Consider the following 16,787-nt stretch of genomic DNA (forward strand, 5'->3'; position numbering starts at 1 on the left):
TGAGAGGAGGGGAGATCGGAGAGCTAGAGTTTAATGAGAGTTTCAAGTGTGGAATGATGAAAACCTTCTGCAGTGGAATGGTGGGGATGTTTGCACAACAAAGAAAAGTACTTCATGACACTGAATCATGCACTTAAAAAATCATTGGAATGGTAAATTAGATGTTATTGTGATTCATCCCAATTTAAAAAAAGTGTATATAGGACTCCAAAAAGTTCAAGGGAAAATGGAATTAAAAGAGATTTATTTTGGTGCAAAACATTTCAAAATCAACGTATTTGAAGGGTCTTAAAAATTCATGGAAACATATTTTGAAAAAAACTTATGCAGGGTATAATATAAAAGTTTTCAACTTTTTGAAGTACCCTCATATTTCTTTAAGCACATATGTGTTAGAGGAATATGAAGCCATGCCAAAGTCCTAAAGACTCTAGAATCTTTCCATTGCTCCATTTCCTTGTGGAAATTAGATATAAAATCATCATATAATAAGGGGTATGTTGCAAAGCTCTCTCATGAACTACAAGTTAAAATTAAAGCCATATTTTGTACCAGACCACGTAGTAACAACATGTGGCACAAAAAGCAAGGTTGTATTTGTAACTTTTCAGTGAATTTAAGTGAGTCACAACATCAGCAAACTTGAGTTTAAACTAAAAAGCTAATAGTTCCAGCCAATCAGTAGCAGACAATGTGGATTTATCACCCTTTTTCTTTTCCCCCTGCCTTCTTCTGCTATGGTGTCAAAGCTAAATACACACACCCCAGCCAACATTGCAGCTAGAAGTGTGCACGTTAGACATCAAGTAGACACACAGAGATGTAGGTACCCAAGGAGATGAAGTAGATGTCAGCTCGGGGGACAGAGAAGGCTGGGAAGCATTTCCTGAGAAAAGGGAAAACACACAACTTGTACCAACAAGGTATTTCACTGACCCCAGCAATGACTGACCCCTGGCTTCCTGGCATGTGAGTAAAATACCACCTACCCACTGTGATTCTGAGATTCTCTTTCGTACAGCCAGAGACCACTGTGTGGTAACCATGACTTCATGAATGTGTCATCGGGATTTCACAGAGAAAGGATACAAAATGTGCATTTCACATTATTGATTATATAGCTTCACTTCATGTGTGAAGAACCTGGGTCTCAAAAATGGGTTATGTGACAGAGCTAAGTGATCCCAGGTCCTCCAACTGCATGTCTTATGATCATGCTTCATGACCCGCTCCCTCTTGAAGCATCTAGACTACATCAAAGCTCTCGGGAAAGCTCCGAGCATCTGCCCAGTCCTTTAGCAAGCTCACTACACTTTCAAAAATTTCATCAAGCTTGATTCTCAAAGCCTGCCAATGCAGTAGATATTAATAGCTGTGCATTTCGTAAAATACCTTCACTTCTCTCACAGTCACTGCTGCCACTTGGCTCAGCAATCCTGCCATGGTGGATTATCAGTGGCAACATACTGCTCTTTTCTGATGGGCACAAAGTTTGTTTGCTTCGTGTTTCTGCTTTAGTCTATCTCTATTCACCCCTTATAAAATCCTATTTTAATTCAGTAGGGCATGTAACCACAACATCAGAGCAGACTTCGGCTTGGCTGAGGCCAGAGGGCTCTGGAAATCTCACTCGAGAGGCAGTCTATGTTGCCAAGTTCACTTATTAAAGAAAAAATGCTTATAGTATTAGGCATAAAATGTGATTACAGCCAGTCCTGGCCAGTAACCACTTTTGCAAAGCCAGTGTCTCAGATTCTGGAGCCCACATTTTTTTATACCAAGCATAGCCACTTTAAGTAAACGTCTCTGCCTCTTTTGAGCTAACTCAATTAAACCGGTTCTTTGAACACACACATGCATGCACACACACACACTCAAGTGGGTGATTGTAAAGTGATACCACATGTAAAAACTAACATGAGTTTCTTACAATTGGACACTTTGCATAACAAAACTTGTCAATTCAATTTAGACATGGAATAACTACTTAGAATCTATCCTGTGAAGCCTTGTCAGTCTGTGTGTGGTCCCAGGACCAGCAACATCACCAGTACCTTGGAGTTTCTTAGACATGTGTACACTCAGGCCCCATCCAAGACTAACTGAATGAACATCGGAGTTTTCACAAGAGCCTGGGGGTACGTATGCATATGGAAGTTTCAGAACTGTCTATTACAGATTCCCGTGTGTAGTGTGTTCCCATAACCCAGCCTTGCCAGAGTCTGCCTGCTGTCATATAACCCGTATAATCCATACCTTGCCTATGGCACTAAGGAACTTCTTGACCAAAAATGCATTTTTCACAGCCTGCCTTTTTTTATTATTCAAATGTGTAAATTGGTCTACTCATACTTGCTCGGAGTGCATCAGTTTGAATACATCTGCTCTGAAGAGCGTTGGATGTTTCATTGTATTATTTGTCATCTCTGGTTGGATTTGGATTGAAACTCACAACGGAATTTCTGAGAATATTGATTCTCACGCACTACTTCAACTTGCAAAGGCAAGTGAGTAAATCATGTGAAAGCATGTTCTATAGTACTTATGTACACAAAACATCATGATGTGAGTATTTTTGTAAAATTTTGAGATAGTATGCAATCAACTACTCCAGAATCATGAGTAGCCTATGTACTTGCTGCTTTGTGTAGCAACTCAGATACCACACATCTCATTACCAACCAATTTAAGTACCCTGCATGAAGGTTGGGGCTGAGTTAGTGGATGGTGGTGGCAAGACCTTTAGAAGTATTACACAGCTTCTTTGTATCCCAGGAAATGCTCACATCGATACTTCTGCTCACCTAGTATGATGGCCAAGTCCTTTCACATTGTGGTGCACGATACAATGATCACTCCTTAGTATTAGGGCAATATCTCTGTTTCACTGTTACTTATTTTCTTCTGTAGTCACTCTAACATGTGGCTTCACAATCTACCCCTTTACAGATACTGACTTTTCAGGCTTTTAACAACACAGACACAATACCTTGAATGCACTTTTCGCTTTTCACTTCTCTTCCACGTTTCTGCCATTTGACGCTAGGCAACTCTGGCATCCCATATGGTTCAAGACCTGGCTGCTTCAATTCCAATCCAGCTCACTGCTAATGTGTCTGCAAAAGCAGCAGAGGATGGCCCAAGTTCTTGGGTCCCTGTATCCATGTGGGAAACCAAGAAGGAGCTCCTAACTCCTAGCTTCAGCCTGGCCCAGTTCAGGTCATTACAGCCACTTAGGGGAGTGAATCAGTGGATTCAAGATCTCCCTATCTCTCTCTGTCTCTTCCTCTTTCTGTGTAACTCTCTCAAATGAATAAATAAATCTTTAAAAACAACAAGAACCCAGGTTCTGAAGCTACATTATAGCATAATCCAAGCTCTTCTCTGTACTGTGTGGCATTGACGAGGCATGTCATATTTGAATCCCAGTATCCTCATCTGTCAAGTGAAGACAATGAAGGCGGCTATCTCATAGAGGCTTTGGAGGGACACTTGGAGCATCCCTGCCATGTTGTAAGCACCACTGTCAGCACTGGGTATTGTTATTAGTAGTAACTGTAATTGCATACCTTTCTAACTCTCAGCTACAAAGGGGTTTCAAAAGATTCATGGAAAAAACGGAATTTCAAAATAAATTTACTTTGGTGCAAAACAATTATTTTTGAAATCCAAGCATAGGTGTTTTTCATAATATGTGTTCTCCACGAATGATTTGAAAACCTCTCAGAGGCTGGCAGTGTGGCATAGTAGGTTAAGCCTCCTCCCGTGGTGCTGGCTTCCCATATGGGCCCTTGCTTCCTACTCATCCCACCCCACTCCACCTTCCCATCTTAAAAGTCCAACTCTGGTCTTGTCATGTGGGGAATACATTTTTCCAACACACAGCTCTCTTTCTTCCTCATCATCTATGCAACACGCATTGACTAGACTTCTAGCTTAGGGTTTAGTACATACTGTCTTGCCTTGTTAGTTCAATTTTTATGTTTACATATTTAGTCTGTTCAGCTAAACTATGTGTGCTTTTTGAGCAAAGAAACAATGTGTTCATCATCCTTTAGCCTGTAGAGAACTTTGCAAAGAGCAGGGCCCCCAGGTTTATGTTTTTCATTTAATGTGCTGTGGAAAAATGGACGCTTTGCCATGCTGACTCACTATGTTATAAGAATGACATGAACCCCAGGGTATCTGTTCTTCTGTGTGTGAGAAGCGCTGTGCATATGGAGTTGAGTCCATATTGCAAATGCACCACTAAGGCACCCCCAGTGCTGTTGCTCTGAGCAGTGCTGGTATTGATTGGTGTGGAGTTTGTGAAGTCTGGTTATTCTATACACAAATTGCAACTGCTTCCTCTTCAGTGGGCACATTTTGAATGAGCTTAGAGGAAAATAAGTTCCAGTAAGAGTAAGTCTCCCTATGAATAATACATACAGCATTGTTAAGATAATCCCCACAAACGGCCTGCATTTTCCTATCTGGCAACTTTGATTTGGGTTTATATGGATTTTATTAGTTTGAAACGAGATGCATTCATAGAGCCCTAACTGGCCTCATTATTTGTTTCAAAGTACAAACCATATAGATTTTGATGTATTGGGAGTAATCCCATTATAATGTTCAGGCGGCCAGAGCTGACTCGGGCTTTCTGTCCAAACACATTACAGAACAGCCCCTTCCTCAACAAATGCTTAAATGCTGACAACTCCGCCTCGGGCCACATCCTTTGCTTAGCCCACTCAGGAGTGAAAGAATCCGATCTTGGCATGCCTTGGAGATTCATCCTATCACGAGGTTTAACAGTTATTTCCAAGAGCCCGGTGTCAGGGGAGGGAATTTTGACCGCAGACTAAGGAACTTGAGCACAAAGGCTCTCCCGTGGGCATCCTTGCCACTAGATTAAACACTAGATTCCTAGTATTGGTGCCTCACTGGACCCCAGGCTCACAGGCTGGTCAGCAAAGTGATGGTGTCGCACCTTACCAGCCAGTGGGGCATGTGATGAAACTAGCATTGGTTGGTCGATAACCCCATAAAAAGGGTGCTCATATTAATACTAGGTGCAGTAATAGCATAATAATACTAGTGATAGCTCCACTTACAGAGCAATCTCCTAAGCACTATTTTGGGGCCAAATATGTTGCCTAAGATGAGATTGCATGTGATTCTCAGGCCAGAAATGTCATTGCCTAATGAGGATGCTTCTTGAAATGATAAATGTTATGGAGGCCGGGTCTTTGATTTATTGAGGATAAATGAATCCATATGATTTCAAGCATTTTTTTTTTTTACTTTGCTAACATTGAATACAGTTATTTTAGTAAAACCTAATGGTAATGGGGAACTTAGCCATATGGTGGAAAGAGTATAGAAATCAATTGAAACTAATTTTAAAATGTTCTAACTTTGTACTTGTCACCTTTCTGTGTGTGTGTGTGTGAGAGAGAGAGTAGGGTGGGTACTGCCTAGCAAAGGGCACAGGAAGCTAGAAATGGTTAAGTTCTTGGCAATGCTTACCTAGGTGCATACTTGTACTTATGTGAACATTGTTAAGCTGGATAGTTAATATTGTACCCCAAATTTATAAGCTAAATCTCAATAAAGACTTTTTTTTTTCTTTTGACAGGCAGAGTGGATAGTGAGAGAGAGAGAGAGAGAGAGAGAGAGAGAGACAGAAAGGTCTTCCTTTTTGCCGTTGGTTCACCCTCCAATGGCCACTGCGGCTGGCGCATCTCGCTGATCCGAAGCTAGGAGCCAGGTGCTTCTCCTGGTCTCCCATGCGGGTGCAGGACCCAAGGACTTGGGCCATCCTCCACTGCCTTCCCAGGCCATAGCAGAGAGCTGACCTGGAAGAGGGGCAATCGGGATAGAATCCGGCGCCCCAACCGAGACTAGAACCCTGTGTGCCGGCGCCGCAAGGTGGAGGATTAGCCTGTTGAGCCACGGCGCCGGCCTAATAAAGACCTTTAAAATTAAAAGGTAATTGCCTTAAAATATTGTTACTTGATGTTACTTTGTGCAAAATTAAATCCCGGATTTAAGACCTTTCTTCTCTTCTAGTGCTACAAATTTCCCTTAAGGACTACTTTGGCTGCAATTCTCACCTTTTGCTATATTGTGTTGTCATATTAATTTTCCTTTAAAATATTTTCTATCTCCCTTATAAATTCATCATTGGTCCGTTAGCTATTTAGTATTGTTGACTTCCAGATATTTTCCTATTCTTGATTTCTAGTTTAATTTTGTTATGATCACAAAACACTCTCTACATGCATTCAGTTTCTTCAGATGTGTTTTACAGCCCAGATTATGAGGTATGATGGTTTATACAGAATGGTTTCCAGAGAAGGAGTACCCTTCTGTTCCACAGAAAGCAATTCAGTCAAGGTGGTTGATAGCACTGACGTTCTTACAATTTTATCCATTGTGCATGGAGAACTGTTGAAGTCTCCAACTATAATTGTTCATTTGCACTTTTCTCCATGAAACTCTATTAGTTTTTCTTCATAATGATTTGCTAGTAGGTATATCGGATTACTCTGTCTTCTTGATTAACGGACCCGTTCACTGTGAAGAAGTGGCCTCTATGTTCCCGGTAGTATTCTTTGCTCAGAAATCTACTTTGCCTGATACTAATATAGTTAACTCAGCTTTTTTTTGGCTAGCATTATCATGGTATGCCTTTTTCCATCCTTCAATTTTAACCTCTTTGTGTAATTATATCTAAAGTTAGGGGCCAGCACTGTGGCGTAGTGGGTAAAGTTGCCGCCTGCAGTGCCGGAATCCCATATGGGCACCAGTTCGAGTCCCGGCTGCTCCTCTTCCAATCCAGCTCTCTGCTATGGCCTGGGAAAGCAGTAGAAGATGGCCCAAGTCCTTGGGCCCTTGCAGCCACATGGGAGATCCAGAAAAAGCTCCTAGCTCCTCATCTTTTGGATCGCTGCAGCTCTGGCTTTGTGGCCATCAGGGAAGTGAACCAGTGGATAGAAGACTTCTCTCTCTGCCTCTGCCTCTCTGTAACCCTGCCTTTCAAATAAATAAATCTTAAAAAAAAGTGAGTTTCCCACAGGCAGTATACAGTCAGATCTCCTTTTTCATCTGATCTGACCATCTCTGTCTTTTGTTGGTATGTTAACATGACTTACATTTAATATGACTACAGATGTGATTGAGTTTAAATCTATTCATTTGACATTTGTTTTCTGATGGTATCATCTGTTTTACTCTGCTTTTGGATTCAGTATTTTTATAACTTATTTTTATATCCTGTATTGGGCTATTATGTAAAGATTTTTTTTAAAAGTCATTGGCCTGTGGCACAGTGAGTTAACGCCCTGGCCTGACGCGCCGGCATCCCATATGGCCTCTGCTTCAAGATCCGGCTGCTCCACTTCTGATCCAGCTCTCTGCCATGGCCTGGGAAAGCAGTAGAAGATGGCCCAAGCCCTTGAGCCCTGCACCCACGTGGGAGACCTGGAAGAAGCTCCTGGCTCCTGGCTTCAGATCGGCGCAGCTCAGGCCATTGCAGCCAGTTGGGAAGTGAACCATCGGAACCTCTCTCTCTCGCTCTGCTTCTCCTCTCTCTGTGTAACTCTGACTTTTAAATAAATAAATCTTTTTTAAAGAGTCATTGGCTAAATGCCAACTATGTATGCATTTAATCAGTTATAGTTTACCCACAAATAATGCTGTACAACTTCAATTAGAATGTAAACTCCTCCAGGCAAGGTACAGCCAATTCCCAACCTCTCCTCTTTTGTGCTATTGTAAGTCATATCTTTTATACTACTTGTGGTATAAATCCATAGAACATTGCTATTTTTGAGTTAGGTAATAACATCTTTTAGAGTGATTAGAAACAAAGAAAAATTTTTATATCAACCTTTATTAATCATTCTTAGAAAACATTTCTTTTTTGATCCAAATGTCTGTCTGCTATCATATTCATTCTGCCTGAACAACTCTCTTTAACATTTCTTGCGGCCCAGGTTGGCTGGAAATTAATTCTCTCAATTTTTGTTTGCCTGAAAAAAAAATCTTTATTTTTGCCTTCATTTTTGCCATATATTTCCGCAGAGTGAAGAAATCTAGGTGGACATTGTCATTTTACTCTTCCACCCTTCGAAAGATGGCACCTGCTGTTTGTTTTCTGACAAGAAGTCTCTGCTGCGTCTCTTCTTGGTTTGTTTTTAACATTTTCTGTGCTCCAGCTTCCCTCAGATTGGCTCTTGATTTTCAGAAGTTTAATATGGTGTGACTGGGTGTATATGTGCATGTGCCTGTGTGTGATGCTTGATATTTCTTCTTGGAGTTCTGTGAGATTCTTGATTGATGGCTCATTATATTTTCTAATTTGGGGAACATTCTCAGCTATTATGATGTCAGCCAGTGTCCACAATCGATATCTTAAGAGGGTCCTGCTTTTGTTTAGGTGCTGAGTCTGTGGGTTGCTTTTATCCTCAGCTCCCAGAGGGGCTCAGGAAAAATTATGATTTTATATTTTATCTAGATTTATCCTATTCTTAGAGTGGAAGCTACAGTCTTTCCCGGACGGAAGTAAAATTCTCATTATTATCTGTATCTGGAACATCAAGTCAGCATCTGGTATATGGAACTTTCTTTTTTTATGGAACTTTCAAAACTGTGAAATATTCTAGATTTTTTTTGGACAGGCAGAGTGGACAGTGAGAGAGAGACAGAGAGAAAGGTCTTCCTTTGTTGTTTGTTCACCCTCCAATGGCCGCCTCGGCCAGCACGCTACGGCGCGCGCATCGTGCTGATCTGAAGGCAGGAGCCGGGTGCTTCTCCTGGTCTCCCATGTGGGTGCAGGGCCCAAGCACTTGGGCCATCCTCCACTGCCTTCCCGGGCCACAGCAGAGAGCTGGCCTGGAAGAGGAGCAACTGGGACAGAATCCGGCGCCCCGACCGGGACTAGAACCTGGTGACCTGGTGTGCCGGCGCCGCAGGCAGAGGATTAGCCTGTAGAGGCATGGCGCCGGCCGAAAGATTCGAGATTTTAATCTTAATGGCAAGTTAACAGGGCAGCCTGCTACCATTTCAAGGATGCTGGCCAGAGATACACGACTCATGAGTAAGACAAAGTTAGTTTGTTACTCAAAGCAGTGGAGTTACTTGGAGTTAGAATCATCTTTGTGCCTATATTCCAGCAGCAATTCCTGTAGATAACAAGAAAGAGGATGCATGGCACCTGAACATGCAGTAGGTTATGTTAGGGGGCAAGAAAAGTGGGGAGCCTCGTGCTTAGGGCAGCTTAATCTTTTACAGTGGGCAGGAAGTATGTCTTCACTTTGCTGTGGAAGGACCCTTTATTTCTCACTTCTAACAACATTTGCTATACAAACATACTTGGAGAGAGAGTCAAGAACAAAGGCAGCCACTACCTCTACTCCCAAGATAAACAAAAATGAGAGAGATCTACAGAGAATTCTCTCCTAATAGAGACAGCATCTCCTGAGCTGACCCATTTTACATCCTATGCGGATTTCTCTTTGTCAGTAACTATTTTGTCCCAGGATTTATTTTCATTCATTTGGTGATATTTATTGTGAGTCTCTTATGCCAGCAAATGTGCGAGGTATGGGAAATATTATGGTGAGAAAACAGTTCTGGTCTTAATTTCTCTTGACTGAGAAACAGGACAGGTGGAAGTTTCCAAGATTTTACTAAAGTCATACAATGTCTCAATAAGCTAGATCCCGAGTGCTGGGGGAGTTTAGATATTCACGCCATAATCATGAATGCTGCTTACCTTTATAACACTTGCCTTATTACAATGCCTTCTCCAATATGAATATCTCTGTAGGAATTTTAATACTTGACTGTGAAGTTGTTGGAAGCAAGAATTGCATTTTATTATTTTCTGTTTTCCTGGTAACTTCCTATAGCTTCTTATGTATTTTATTACTACATAGGTTATGTGAGAATTTGTGTGTGTTTATGTGTGTGTGTGTGTGTGTGTGAATTTGCTTTTAATGGTGCCCTCTAGGGGCCAGTGTTGTGGTGCAGCTGGTGAAGCTGCCTCCTGCAATGCTGGCATCCCACGTGGGTGCCAGTTCATGTCCCTGCTGCTCCACTTCCAATCCATCTCCCTGCTAATGACCTGGGAAAGGCAACGGAAGATGGCCCAAGTGGTTGGGTCCCTGCTACCCATTCGGGAGATCTGGAAGAAGCTCTTTATTTCTGGCTTCGGCTTGGCCCAATCCTGGGCATTGCGGCCATCTCAGGAGTGAACCAGCAGATGGTATCTCTCTCTCTCTCTCTTTCTCTCTCTCTCTCTCCCTCTCTTTGTAATTCTGACTTTCAAACAAAACTTAAAAATAAATAAATGAAGGTGTCATCTAGGCTTCTTGTGTAATTTTATTACAAAATGATAGCTCCTTCTACTTTCTATAGCAGGGCAAAATGTTCAGATAACTTTTCTGGATGTTTGCCACATCAAGAAGCTTTGAGTCATCAGACATATCATGCAGATTCTGATTTTTATGGCCAGCAACCTTTACACTCCATAGAATAGATATGATGCTTCCTATTTCTGTATATGAAGGTGAGAGATAATAAAAACGAAGGAAGTTTGGGTATGCCAACGGACTTGGAATCAGGAGCACATCCGGAAATCTACTCTTCCCCACGTGTCCTTTTCAAAACACACACAAAATATAATATTTTTTAATTGCCAGGAATAGGAATATGATGGCCATTTCCATTTCTGACAAAACAGCACGGGGTTATCTACTCCCTGCTACGCCCTAGGAAATAATGCCTTTACTTAGTCAAAGCCCGGCTATGGTGTTTTTTCCCCTTGATTTTTAAATTCTGTACGTGTGTATCCATGGATACAAGGACATTTCAACAAGTTCATGGAAAAATGAAATTAAAAGATGTTGTTTCTTTGAAAAGAATTTTGAAATGTGTGAATGATTTTTCCACCACACACATTTCCACAAGCTATTTAAAGACACATTGCCTGTATGTAAACATACACAACTTACAACTATATTCTCGCTCACATCTGATTGACATGTCTTGAGTAGATGCTCCTGTGCTGGATTCCAAGGCACTGCAGGTGTTTCGCCAAGATGCTTTTGTAAGTGCTGACCTTTGAACCTAGGAATTATGTTTTACCAGCACTGGACTGGGGAAGGGCTAAAGTTCAACTCTGAACTCTGTGTGTGCTGCTTGATTTAAATCCGAAACTTGGCACTGTGTGTCCTCCTGTGCATGGTTATTATTCTTGGAATGCAAAAAGGTACATGTTTTTGCAGTTCTCTGAGGAACTCCTCTATGGCTTTTCCAGAACCTAAGTCGGATTTTGCTTCCAAGGCTATGTTCCAAGCCCAGAAAATCATATTTTTTTTTTGTGGCTCTCAGACACATGAATGCTATTTTTGAAATCCATACAGATTTTCCTGTCTTTTAGTGTCTATTTACTGGTCTAGGTCACTACTACAGAAAAGCATTACTGTGCTTGCTCTTCCCCGGTTGTTCAGAGGATCCTGATTTCTATCGCAAACACGGAGGTGTTCCGGGAAAGGAAATGGAAAGAAAGCAATCTGCAGGTGAACTTTCATCAGCACTGCTGAATTCCCGCAGATTCCATTCCCACCTTTGGGCTTCATGGACGGCAGTGCGATGCCTGCAGTGACCTGGGGAGACGGAAGTAAAACTGAAATCTACACACCTGCTATATTTACAGCTGCCGTGTTCTTGACAGCACAGGGATGGATGAGGGTGGGGGAAATCAAGTCACATTTTAAATGCAATAGGCGAGTGTATCAGAACATTCTAGTTAAAAAAATCTTATTTATTTAAAGGACCCATTGCTTTACATTTAGCAGTCACTGTTTGTTGTTTTTAAAGATTTTATTTATTTATTTGAGAGGTAGAGTTATAGACAGTGAGAGGGAGAGACAGAGAGAAAGGTCTTCCAACTGCTGGTTCACTCCCCAAATGCCTGCAATGGCTGGAGCTTTGCTGATCTGAAGCCAGGAGCCAGGAGCTTCTCCCCGGTCTCCCACATGAGTGCAGGGGCCCAAGGACTTGGGCCATCTTCTACTGCCTTCCCAGGCCATAGCAGAGAGCTGGATTGGAAGAGGAGCAGCTGGGACTAGAACTGGCGCCCATATGGGATGCTGGCACTGCAGGCAGAGGATTAACCATGGCGCCAGCCCCAGCAGTCACTGTTTTTGGAACTGCGATCTTAGTTATCTGAAACTCACCTATTCCATTCTCCTCCTAAGCAAAACACACCCCAGAGTCACAAAACAAGCAGCAGGCGCAGCTGTAAGTGAAAGCAGCGTAGAGGTGCTCACACTGGCAAGCCCCGCTTCAAGATCTATCAGTTTGTAGTTTATGCATCATTCTCAAAGCTAGCTTTCGTCGTTGACTGTTTTATTAGTTACCTTGGGCTGCCAAAATAAATAACACAGATGGAATGGATTAAAGTATAAAACGTTGTCTCCTCCCAGTTCTGGAGGCCGGAAGTCCAGACTCAGGGTGGTGCTGGCAGGGGTGGCTCCAAAAGATTTCCACTTAGAAATGTGAGGAGGGGTGAGAACACTCAGTCCATGAAGAAAATAGGGTCAGCAACTGAAGGCTAAGGCATTCACGAAGTGTGCTGGGATGACCAAAAAGCAATAAGAACCCAAAGGAAAGCAAAGTGATAGCAAATTTATCTATTTATTTATTTATTTTTGACAGGCAGAGTTAGACAGTGAGAGAGAAAGAGAGAGAAAGAGAGAGAGAGAGAGAGGTCTTCCTTGTCCGTTGGTTTACCCCCCATGTGGCCGCTACAGCCGGTGCGCTGCAGCCGACACGCTGCACCGATCCAAAGCCAGGAGCCAGGTTCTTCTCCTGGTCTCCCATGCGAGTGCAGGGCCCAAGGACCTGGGTCATCCTCCACTGCCCTCCTGGGCCACAGCAGAGAACTGGACTGGAAGAGGAGCAACCGGGGCAGAACCGGCACCCCAACCAGGACTAGAACCCAGGGTGCCGGCGCCGCAGGTGGAAGATTAGCCTAGTGAACCGCGGCGCCGGCAGCAAATTTATTTTGAAAGCTTATCTATGTATATAGAAAAGCACATAAACTGGTGTAAGAGCATCCCTGCATCTCTCAGACGGTCCTCAGATTATCTTGACAGAACTCCAGAATTATTCCTGAGCCATCAAGGAAAAGTTCATCATACAGAAGTACCAGCTTCTCAGAATGTCAGTTGTGAAACGAAGTCCTAGACTCCTCACGTGATCTGATCATTTAAACTCTGTTTTCTCATTTGTATCTTGAGAATAAAAATATTTGTATAAATACAGAGGTAAAGAAGTCAGATATGCGTAAGTGCTTCATAAATAGGCATTTTACAGAGAATCAGATCTTAGATCCAACAAGAAAGCATGAAAATGTGGATTACAATAAAATAAGATTTTGGTTTAGGAGGCAAATGCCCAAGAGTCCAAAATTTTAAATTTCTAGTGAGGTATATCCTTGGCTACCTGGAAAACTTATTTTAAAAAATGAAAAGACCATAGTCAATATCTAAAGCTTCCCTAAACAAAGGATTCCTTTCAAAGAACTAACTAAGACAGGATATAATTGCTTTAAAATTAAGATGAGGTTCTTCTGACTATTTTGCTTTGTATCCAAATCCAAGCCGTAGAAGACATAAAAAGTAGTATGATGTATAGGAAGAATTTTGCTCAGTACCTCAAAAAATCAGGATTCTGATTAGAACATTGCAACTATAATTTTATTTTTCTGGGTCTATTTCCACACCTTTAAAATAAAGGTATGGAACATACTACTTTTCATGGTGTCTTCTAATAGTTAAAGCTTATGAAAAGACTTCTTTTTAAAAATTTATTTATTTTATTTGAAAAAGTTACAGAGAGAGGGAAAGACAGGGAGAGAGAGAGATAAGAAAGAGAGAGAGAATCTTCCAACAATTGGTTCACTCCCCATGTGGCTGCAATGGCCAAAGCCAGGAGCCTGGAACTCCATGTTGGTCTCCCACCCAGGTGCAGGGGCCCAAGTACTTCAGCCATCTCCTGCTTCTTTTCCCAGGCCATTAGCAGGGAGCTGGATCAGACGTGGAGCAACCAGGATATGAACCAATGCCCAGATGCGATGCAGGCATTACAGGGGTGGCTTAACCACTGCACTGTCAACCCTGTCCCTATGAAAGCCATTTCTGTAGCCAGTGCTGTGGTGTAGTAGGCTAAGCCTCCACCTCCAGTGCTGGCTTCCCATATAGGCACCTGTTTGTGTCTCGACTGCTCCTCTTCCAATCCAGCTCGCTGCTTATTGCGTGGGAAAGCCGTGGAAGATGGTCCAACTGCTTGGGCCTCTGTACCCACTTGGGAGATCCAGAAGAAACTCCTGACTCCTGGTTTGGATTGGCCTAGCTCTGGCCATTGCAGCTGTTTGGGGAATGAACTAGCATTTGGAAGACCTTTCTCACAGTCTCTCCCTCTCTCTCTCTCTGTAACTGTACCTCTCAAGTAAATAAACAAAATCGTTAAAAAAGGGAAACCACGTCCAACTCCTTTTCTCTTACTTTATAGTATTGCTAAAGAGCTATAGAAGATAGACTACTTGCTAGATACCAATGCCCTTCGTCAATATGTGGGTGGACATGAGAAGGGTGAACATATGAAATACCAGGATGCCTGGTCCACAGTTACACAGACACCTGTCTGGTCACAACAGCCTTGACTCTTTGAACTGAGCCTTTGATATCTATTCCCTGGACAGGGACTTCCGGGACAATACATAATTGTTGTATCTAAATCCTGTAATGGGTGGGTTACCATTGTAAGCTGTTAGCTCCTCCTTAGCAAGGCACCAGTCCCTGCCCTGATCTGTCAGGGACATGTGAATCTCTGACATTCAGAAGCAACCAAATAATATGATGAGCCACATCATATTTTTTTTGTATTTTTGTGCCAAAATACAAACCTTTAAATGCTGTCAGTGATTTGGTAAGCATAGGAGATTTGGCAGCCTCAGCCCCTTCAAATCCCAAGGAAGAACGTCCTTGTCCTCTATGGAGGCACAACCAAGAGTCCCTCTTTGTTTCAAGACAAAAAGGAGCTACCAGGTGTAAGAAGGCAAACTGTTCTGCTTCTCTACCAAAACTAATTAAGGACTTGAGGGTGACCCCAGAAATGGTTAGGCAGCAAGCAAGTACTTTATCTGGTTTTCAGTGATACCAGGTTGGATATGAGAAGATCTCAACTTTGAAAAGCTTATAATCTAAGAGGGTGAATTACTGGTACATGGGTTCTGGGCAGTAGGGCCAGTGCCTCTGCACCAGAGTTGTGGATGTCTAACTTTTGAAGTCCAAAGTCAATTAAATTCTAACACATTAGAGACTGAACTCTGTTCTCCTTTCTCACAAACCAATTGCTCTTCTAAGTCACTCAAGCCAGAATATAATCTCTTCTATATAATCACTAACTAGAACCTACTGATTCCATCTCCTAGATATTTGTTAATTTCATTCCATTCTCCTATTTATATTAATATCACCCTAGGTAAGACTCTGTCTGCCTCTAGCCTTACCAACCTCTGAATCATGTTTTAGCCAATCAGCACACTATGTACATGAAATATACATTTAACCACATTACTCCTCGGAAGTCCCTAAAGAGCTCCCCATTTTTTGCAGTGAAAGTCCAAGGAGGAATATAAGTCTTTATACATACCTCACTTCTTAAATATGGTATAAGGCTGCCACAAAACACACCAGACACTGGAGTAAGGGAAGGTTTGTTGGAGAAAACCCAGTGGGAAGGGTCTAGGAGGGAGAAAGAGAGAGAAGGAAAGTGTAAGAGAGAGAGACTGAGGTCAGGAGATGGAGAGGAAGAGAGAGAGTGGGCACGAGGAGAGGAGAGAGAGGAGAGGAGTGGGAGAAAGCAAGGAGAGAGCTACATGTTCAGGAACAGGTCCTTTTAAAACTTTGCCAGAGGGCGGGCAGGAAAGCAGGAGCTGCAAATCCCATTAGGATGGGGGTGGAGCTTGACAGCAGTGGTTGGGCCATGTGGCCACCAGGGTTCCAGCAATGGCAGCAGGGGCTAGAGCCTAGGATGGTGTCAGGGTGTAGATCGCAACATAGAGAAGACTGCACCAATTTCCTAACACATGGCCTCTCTACGTCCTTTCTCATTTCCTATTTCCATCTTCCCACTCTGGCTTTAGGTCTTATTGATCCCAGTCCATTTCTATTTCTTTACACATTGCTTTAATATGCTTTACCTTAGAAAAGGAGCATAGATATGATCACATTACAGTTTAAATCTCTTAAAATATCTTGTTGATTTTTAGGAATAAATAAGCTCTGCATGAGTTTCGCAACAGCAATCTCTATCTGGATCATCATTAACTAAACTTAGTAATTAGGCTCCAGTGCTTCAAATGGAGACAGAACTCTAATTTACAGAAAGGCAACAACAACCCTTATTAGGCAGCAAATTATTATCTATTATTATCAACTTGCTTTTAAGGGATATTCTATCTATTTGAAAGGCAGTTAGAGAAAGATAAGGAGATGCAGACAGAGAGATCTTCCACTCCCTGGTTCACTCTCCAAATGGCCACAACAGCCTGGACTGCACCAGGAGCCAGGAGCTTTATTTGTGTCTTCCACATAGATGCATGGTCCCAAGGACTTGGGCCATCTTCTGCTGCTTTCTCAGGCACATTAGTGGGGAGCTGAATCAGAAGTGGAGCAGCTGGGACTCGACCTGGTGCCAATATCAGATGCTTATGTTGCAGACAACAG

Source organism: Lepus europaeus, chromosome 3 (genome assembly GCF_033115175.1).
Source record: "Lepus europaeus isolate LE1 chromosome 3, mLepTim1.pri, whole genome shotgun sequence".
NCBI classification, from domain to species: domain Eukaryota; kingdom Metazoa; phylum Chordata; class Mammalia; order Lagomorpha; family Leporidae; genus Lepus; species Lepus europaeus.